Raw genomic sequence first — 7,500 nt, 5'->3', positions numbered from 1 at the left:
ATGTCTTGCGAAGACCATGGGCACAAGGCCATGGCATATGGTGAGGAAAGGACCACGGTTGCCAAGGTTAGGCACCGGAATGCTTGGCCTTGGCTTGCCAAAGCAGGGCATTGCTGGGTTGGGCTCCCTTGGCCTTCCGGGCGCCTTGGACGCTGTCTTGGGAAGACCATGGGCACAAGGCCATGGCATATGGTGAGGAATGGACCACGGTTGCCAAGGCTAGGCATATAGAGAGGAATCGCATTTTTGCCCGGATAGGCACCGGAATGCTTGGCCTTGGCTTGCCATAGCAGGGCATCGCTGGGTTGGGCTCCCTTGGCCTTCCGGGCGCCTTGGACGCTGTCTTGGGAAGACCATGGGCACAAGGCCATGGCATATAGTGAGGAATGGACCACGGTTGCCAAGGCTAGGCATATAGAGAGGAATGGACCACGGTTGCCCGGATATGTCCAAGTATGCCCCGATAGGCCCGTTACGCCCCGGTATGAACGCGTATGCCCGGATAGACTCGGTATGCCTTGGGATACATGCGTATGCCCCGATAGGCTTGGTACGCCCCGATATGCGCACGTGTGCCCCAGTAGGGCTCGGTATGCCCCGGTATGTACGCGTGTGCCCCGATAGGCCCGGTATGCCCCGAGATGCACACGTGTGCCCCAATAGGGGTCGGTATGCCCCGGTAGGTACGCGTGTGCCCCGTAATGCACATTTCGCTGATCTCCCCGCATGTCCCGCCCCTATATGTAATACTTACTTACTTACTTTCTTTCTTTCTTGCTTGCTTGCTTTCTTGCAATGGTTGGGAGTGCCCGGCATGCCCCGCTGCAGAGACCAAGGGCGCAATGACTTGGCACCGCGGATGCCGGGACTCCGGCACTTCCCGTGGCACTGATGGTTGGTTCCAAAGACAAAAGGCCGTGCAAGGCCACCGCACCGCGGATGATTTTGCTCGTGCTGGCGCCTTTGTGTGGCCAAAGAACATGCGCGAATGCTCGTGTCGGAAGGGTTGGTGTCCTGGCCCCGTCGGGTGTCACGAATGCTCGGTTGCGAAGACCATGGGACCAAAGCCATGGCACGTCGGATGATGGCTCCAGCTGGCGCCCCGGCACTTTCTGTGGCATTGATGCTCGGTTTCAAAGACAAACGTGCGCAGGGCCAGGGGACCGCAGATGACTGCTCGTGCTGGCCTCGTTGGGCGGCATTGATGGTCGGTTGCAAAGAAAATGCGCGATTGCTCGTGTCGGGGACTGGCAAGCCAAGGCCAAGCGAGCCATGGCAACGCGGATGATGGCTCCAGCTGGCGCCCCGGCACTTTCTGTGGCATTGATGCTCGGTTTCAAAGACAAACGTGCGCAGGGCCAGGGGACCGCGGATGACTGCTCGTGCTGGCCCCGTTGGGCGGCATTGATGGTCGGTTGCAAAGAAAATGCGCGATTGCTCGTGTCGGGGCCTGGCAAGCCAAGGCCAAGCGAGCCATGGCAACGCGGATGATGGCTCCAGTTGGCGCCCCGGCACTTTCTGTGGCATTGATGCTCGGTTTCAAAGACAAACGTGCGCAGGGCCAGGGGACCGCGGATGACTGCTCGTGCTGGCCCCGTTGGGCGGCATTGATGGTGTGTTGCAGAGAGCATGTGCGATTGCAAGTGTCGGCCGGGTTTGGGTTCCCTTGGGCTTTCGGGCGCCTTGGACGCTGTCTTGCGAAGACCATGGGCACAAGGCCCCGTCCTGGCCCCTTGTTCGATTCGCTCTCGTCTTGCGCTTGCTTCCAAGGTCCTCCATGACCTTCCCCATGGCCTTGCTAGATCCCCCCCATGACGCATGACCTCTGTCCGTTGGTTGGTTTTGAGTGCACACCATGCCCGGCTTGGCACCGTGTTGTCGCGTGAGTGGCATTTGGATCGTGCATGGTGGTGGGCTACCTGCCAATGCGCACAAGCCTTGCACACTAGCCTTGCGCACGAGCCTTGCACAAAAGCCTTGGACACAAGCCTTGCGCACAAGCCATGCACACAAGCCTTGCACACAAGCCATGCATACAAGCCTTGCTCACAAGCCTTGGGCACTGGCCCATCGCACTAGCCTTGCACACAAGCCTTGCGAACTAGCCTTGGGCACGAGCCTTGCGCACTAGCCTTGGGCACTAGCCTTGGGCACTAGCCTTGGGCACAACCCTTGGGCACTAGCCTTGCGCACCAGCCTTGCCCACAAGCCTTGCACAGCAGCCTTGCACACTAGCCTTGCATACAAGCCTTGCACACTAGCCTTGCACCCAGGCCTTGCTCACTAGCCTTGGGCACTAGCCTTGCGCACTAGCCTTGGGCACTAGCCTTGCACACAGACCTTGGGCACGCAGGCCTTGCACGCTAGGCATGCTTGGGCAAGCAGCTCCCGCAACAAGTCGGCGAGTGTAGGCATGGTTGGGCGCAGATCCCGCATCGTCTCGTCGCGTCTGGGCGCAAACCCGTCGCGTCTCGTTGCGTCTTCAGAAGTCGTCGCTAACAGCACCTTTGGTTGCCACTGGTGGTTAGGCGGGTTGGTTGCGCAAACCCTATAGGAGGGTGGCATGCTGCGGGGCGCTGGAATGCGCAGGTTTACGGCGTTTTTGCCCGGATAGGCACTGGAATGTGCTGTTTTTGGGCGTTTTTGCCTGGACAGGCTATGGAATGGGCATGCTTTGGGCTTTTTTGCCCGGATAGGCACTGGAATCGGCTGGTTTCGGGCGTTTTTGCCTGGATAGGCTAAGGAATGGGGCATGCTTTGGGCGTTTTTGCCCGGGTAGGCACTGGAATGCCTGGCCTTGGCTGGGCATTGCTGGGTTGGGCTCCCTTGGCCTTTCAGGCGCCTTGGATGCTGTCTTGTGAAGACCATGGGCACAAGGCCATGGCATATAGTGAGGAATGGACCACGGTTGCCAGGGCTAGGCATATAGAGAGGAATGGACCACGGTTGCCAAGGTTGCGCAAGTTTTGGGCATTTTTTGCCCGGATATGTCCAAGTATGCCCCGATAGGCCCGTTACGCCCCGGTATGAACGCGTATGCCCGGATAGACTCGGTATGCCTTGGGATACATGTGAATGCCCCGATAGGCTTGGTACGCCCCGATATGCGCACGTGTGCCCCAGTAGGGCTCGGTATGCCCCGGTATGTACGCGTGTGCCCTGATAGGCCCGGTATGCCCCGATATGCACACGTGTGCCCCAATAGGGGTCGGTATGCCCCGGTAGGTACGCGTGTGCCCCGTAGTGCACGTTTCGCAGATCTCCCCGCATGTCCCGCCCCTATATGTAATACTTACTTTCTTTCTTGCTTGCTTGCTTGCTTGCTTGCAATGGTTGGGAGTGCCCGGCATGCCCCGCTGCAGAGACCAAGGGCGCAATGACTTGGCACCGCGGATGCCGGGACTCCGGCACTTCCTGTGGCACTGATGGTTGGTTCCAAAGACAAAAGGCCGTGCAAGGCCACCGCACCGCTGATGATTTTGCTCGTGCTGGCGCCGTTGTGTGGCCAAAGAACATGCGCGAATGCTCGTGTCGGAAGGGTTAGGGCGTTTTTGCCCGGATAGGCGCCTTGGATGCTGTCTTGTGAAGACCATGGGCACAAGGCCATGGCATATAGTGAGGAATGGACCACGGTTGCCAGGGCTAGGCATATAGAGAGGAATGGACCACGGTTGCCAAGGTTGCGCAAGTTTTGGGCATTTTTTGCCCGGATATGTCCAAGTATGCCCCGATAAGCCCGTTACGCCCCGGTATGAACGCGTATGCCCGGATAGACTCGGTATGCCTTGGGATACATGCGAATGCCCCGATAGGCTTGGTACGCCCCGATATGCGCACGTGTGCCCCAGTAGGGCTCGGTATGCCCCGGTATGTACGCGTGTGCCCTGATAGGCCCGGTATGCCCCGATATGCACACGTGTGCCCCAATAGGGGTCGGTATGCCCCGGTAGGTACGCGTGTGCCCCGTAGTGCACGTTTCGCAGATCTCCCCGCATGTCCCGCCCCTATATGTAATACTTACTTACTTACTTTCTTTCTTTCTTGCTTGCTTGCTTGCTTGCAATGGTTGGGAGTGCCCGGCATGCCCCGCTGCAGAGACCAAGGGCGCAATGACTTGGCACCGCGGATGCCGGGACTCCGGCACTTCCTGTGGCACTGATGGTTGGTTCCAAAGACAAAAGGCCGTGCAAGGCCACCGCACCGCTGATGATTTTGCTCGTGCTGGCGCCGTTGTGTGGCCAAAGAACATGCGCGAATGCTCGTGTCGGAAGGGTTAGGGCGTTTTTGCCCGGATAGGCGCCTTGGATGCTGTCTTGTGAAGACCATGGGCACAAGGCCATGGCATATAGTGAGGAATGGACCACGGTTGCCAGGGCTAGGCATATAGAGAGGAATGGACCACGGTTGCCAAGGTTGCGCAAGTTTTGGGCATTTTTTGCCCGGATATGTCCAAGTATGCCCCGATAGGCCCGTTACGCCCCGGTATGAACGCGTATGCCCGGATAGACTCGGTATGCCTTGGGATACATGCGAATGCCCCGATAGGCTTGGTACGCCCCGATATGCGCACGTGTGCCCCAGTAGGGCTCGGTATGCCCCGGTATGTACGCGTGTGCCCTGATAGGCCCGGTATGCCCCGATATGCACACGTGTGCCCCAATAGGGGTCGGTATGCCCCGGTAGGTACGCGTGTGCCCCGTAGTGCACGTTTCGCAGATCTCCCCGCATGTCCCGCCCCTATATGTAATACTTACTTACTTACTTTCTTTCTTGCTTGCTTGCTTGCTTGCAATGGTTGGGAGTGCCCGGCATGCCCCGCTGCAGAGACCAAGGGCGCAATGACTTGGCACCGCGGATGCCGGGACTCCGGCACTTCCCGTGGCACTGATGGTTGGTTCCAAAGACAAAAGGCCGTGCAAGGCCACCGCACCGCTGATGATTTTGCTCGTGCTGGCGCCGTTGTGTGGCCAAAGAACATGCGCGAATGCTCGTGTCGGAAGGGTTGGTGTCCTGGCCCCGTCGGGTGTCACGAATGCTCGGTTGCGAAGACCATGGGACCAAAGCCATGGCACGTCGGATGATGGCTCCAGCTGGCGCCCCGGCACTTTCTGTGGCATTGATGCTCGGTTTCAAAGACAAACGTGCGCAGGGCCAGGGGACCGCGGATGACTGCTCGTGCTGGCCTCGTTGGGCGGCATTGATGGTCGGTTGCAAAGAAAATGCGCGATTGCTCGTGTCGGGGACTGGCAAGCCAAGGCCAAGCGAGCCATGGCAACGCGGATGATGGCTCCAGCTGGCGCCCCGGCACTTTCTGTGGCATTGATGCTCGGTTTCAAAGACAAACGTGCGCAGGGCCAGGGGACCGCGAATGACTGCTCGTGCTGGCCCCGTTGGGCGGCATTGATGGTGTGTTGCAGAGAGCATGTGCGATTGCAAGTGTCGGCCGGGTTTGGGTTCCCTTGGGCTTTCGGGCGCCTTGGACGCTGTCTTGCGAAGACCATGGGCCCAAGGCCCCGTCCTGGCCCCTTGTTCGATTCGCTCTCGTCTTGCGCTTGCTTCCAAGGTCCTCCATGACCTTCCCCATGGCCTTGCTAGATCCCCCCCATGACGCATGACCTCTGTCCGTTGGTTGGTTTTGAGTGCACACCATGCCCGGCTTGGCACCGTGTTGTCGCGTGAGTGGCATTTGGATCGTGCATGGTGGTGGGCTACCTGCCAATGCGCACAAGCCTTGCACACTAGCCTTGCGCACGAGCCTTGCACAAAAGGCTTGGACACAAGCCTTGCGCACAAGCCATGCACACAAGCCTTGCACACAAGCCATGCATACAAGCCTTGGTCACAAGCCTTGGGCACTGGCCCATCGCACTAGCCTTGCACACAAGCCTTGCGAACTAGCCTTGGGCACGAGCCTTGCGCACTAGCCTTGGGCACAACCCTTGGGCACTAGCCTTGCGCACCAGCCTTGCCCACAAGCCTTGCACAGCAGCCTTGCACACTAGCCTTGCATACAAGCCTTGCACACTAGCCTTGCACCCAGGCCTTGCTCACTAGCCTTGGGCACTAGCCTTGCGCACTAGCCTTGGGCACTAGCCTTGCACACAGACCTTGGGCACGCAGGCCTTGCACGCTAGGCATGCTTGGGCATGCAGCTCCCGCAACAAGTCGGCGGGTGTAGGCATGGTTGGGCGCAGATCCCGCATCGTCTCGTCGCGTCTGGGCGCAAACCCGTCGCGTCTCGTTGCGTCTTCAGAAGTCGTCGCTAACAGCACCTTTGGTTGCCACTGGTGGTTAGGCGGGTTGGTTGCGCAAACCCTATAGGAGGGTGGCATGCTGCGGGGCGCTGGAATGCGCAGGTTTAGGGCGTTTTTGCCCGGATAGGCACTGGAATGGGCTGGTTTCGGGCGTTTTTGCCTGGATAGGCTAAGGAATGGGGCATGCTTTGGGCGTTTTTGCCCGGGTAGGCACTGGAATGCCTGGCCTTGGCTGGGCATTGCTGGGTTGGGCTCCCTTGGCCTTTCAGGCGCCTTGGATGCTGTCTTGTGAAGACCATGGGCACAAGGCCATGGCATATAGTGAGGAATGGACCACGGTTGCCAGGGCTAGGCATATAGAGAGGAATGGACCACGGTTGCCAAGGTTGCGCAAGTTTTGGGCATTTTTTGCCCGGATATGTCCAAGTATGCCCCGATAGGCCCGTTACGCCCCGGTATGAACGCGTATGCCCGGATAGACTCGGTATGCCTTGGGATACATGCGAATGCCCCGATAGGCTTGGTACGCCCCGATATGCGCACGTGTGCCCCAGTAGGGCTCGGTATGCCCCGGTATGTACGCGTGTGCCCTGATAGGCCCGGTATGCCCCGATATGCACACGTGTGCCCCAATAGGGGTCGGTATGCCCCGGTAGGTACGCGTGTGCCCCGTAGTGCACGTTTCGCAGATCTCCCCGCATGTCCCGCCCCTATATGTAATACTTACTTACTTTCTTTCTTGCTTGCTTGCTTGCTTGCAATGGTTGGGAGTGCCCGGCATGCCCCGCTGCAGAGACCAAGGGCGCAATGACTTGGCACCGCGGATGCCGGGACTCCGGCACTTCCCGTGGCACTGATGGTTGGTTCCAAAGACAAAAGGCCGTGCAAGGCCACCGCACCGCTGATGATTTTGCTCGTGCTGGCGCCGTTGTGTGGCCAAAGAACATGCGCGAATGCTCGTGTCGGAAGGGTTGGTGTCCTGGCCCCGTCGGGTGTCACGAATGCTCGGTTGCGAAGACCATGGGACCAAAGCCATGGCACGTCGGATGATGGCTCCAGCTGGCGCCCCGGCACTTTCTGTGGCATTGATGCTCGGTTTCAAAGACAAACGTGCGCAGGGCCAGGGGACCGCGGATGACTGCTCGTGCTGGCCTCGTTGGGCGGCATTGATGGTCGGTTGCAAAGAAAATGCGCGATTGCTCGTGTCGGGGACTGGCAAGCCAAGGCCAAGCGAGCCATGGCAACG

This window comes from Tasmannia lanceolata, unplaced genomic scaffold (genome assembly GCF_043159265.1).
Source record: "Tasmannia lanceolata isolate RefF3 unplaced genomic scaffold, GAP_Taslan_0.1 ptg000012l, whole genome shotgun sequence".
Taxonomy (NCBI): Eukaryota; Viridiplantae; Streptophyta; class Magnoliopsida; order Canellales; family Winteraceae; genus Tasmannia; species Tasmannia lanceolata.
Note: the sequence above shows the minus strand (reverse complement) of the source record.